At 48.7% G+C, this 1133-nt stretch overlaps 1 protein-coding gene across 1 annotated transcript in view; it reads left to right on the plus strand.

Moving 5' to 3' along the window:
* Positions 1-609: 609 nt before the first annotated feature.
* The window catches only part of satb2 (SATB homeobox 2), a gene marked incomplete in the record, with an annotated part of 96561 nt that continues 96037 nt past the window's right edge, over positions 610-1133 (plus strand). The window contains 1 exon segment of the mRNA XM_014024780.1: positions 610-1133.

The following is a 1133-nucleotide window of genomic DNA, read 5'->3' on the forward strand; positions in this document are numbered from 1 at the left end:
TATCTATCTATCTATCTATCTATCTATCTATCTATCTATCTATCTATCTATCTATCTATCTAAACACAAACAAATCAAAGGAACTGAATTATTGAGACGCGCTTTTATTAAAAGAAAAAAACTGCAGAAAGTTTTAAATCCTTTTTTGAAATCTGAAATCTGGATATTTTAATCCCAACTGAGTTCAAATGTTTCTGCACCAACCAAATGACCAAACACTCCTTCTTTTCTTTTGTCTCAGAATTAAAAAAAAAGAAAGAAGTTGTTTCTGGGTGAAAACGACTCCTTTTTACCACAATTTGACCCTCTCCGGCTTCCTTATCTATCAGAGCGCGCTGTGACATGTGTCTGTCAAGCCTCAGGTTTATGATTAACAACAGGGCGCATCGGCGGGACGCACAGGAGGGGGGGGGGGCATCCTGCACTTATTAACGCGCAGCGGAACATGCAGTTTGTGGATGAGCAGAACCTTCAGCACACCTCTGAAGGTTCTGTGGATCAACAGTGAGTTCCGGCCGACAGATCTTTGCCACAGTTCGGTTTGATCCGGTCCCTCCCCTCCCTCCCCCCCACCTCCCTGTCTCTCCTCCCCTCTCTCCTCCCTCTCAGGCGGTGTGTCTTTGGCACGGGGACAGTGGGATCAGAGCGCGCTCCTTTCCAGCTGCAAACCCGGACCTAAAACCCAGCTGCAGTGTGCTTTTTTTTCGGTTTGGGTTCTACTGTTTCCCCTCCAGGACCGAACTTTTCTTTTCTTTTTCTTCTCTCCATTTTTTTTCTTTTTCCCCGAGAATGAAACCGTGAAGTGAGAAAGCTGCTGGCTCGTGGCGCAAAGAAAGACGCAGAAAGACGAAAAAAAAAAAAAAGGTGCAGGAAGATACCAAGTTTGTGCTCCGATCCGGTTCGGTCCGCTGACCCCGGGACCTCCTGCTCCTCCGCCTTTTCAGCCAAATCCACACACACACACACACACACACACACCTGGATCCGCGTCCGCGGCTCTTCCTCCGGAGTCAGATCCGAGTCCAGACCCGGCGCGACAGCAGCGGGATCGGGGGTCCGAACCAAAACCCAGCCCTGGAGTCACTACTGCTGATCAATGGACAGAACCTCTGTGGACAGCAGCACAGACACAC

Source organism: Austrofundulus limnaeus, unplaced genomic scaffold (assembly GCF_001266775.1).
Source record: "Austrofundulus limnaeus strain Quisiro unplaced genomic scaffold, Austrofundulus_limnaeus-1.0 Scaffold439, whole genome shotgun sequence".
NCBI classification, from domain to species: domain Eukaryota; kingdom Metazoa; phylum Chordata; class Actinopteri; order Cyprinodontiformes; family Rivulidae; genus Austrofundulus; species Austrofundulus limnaeus.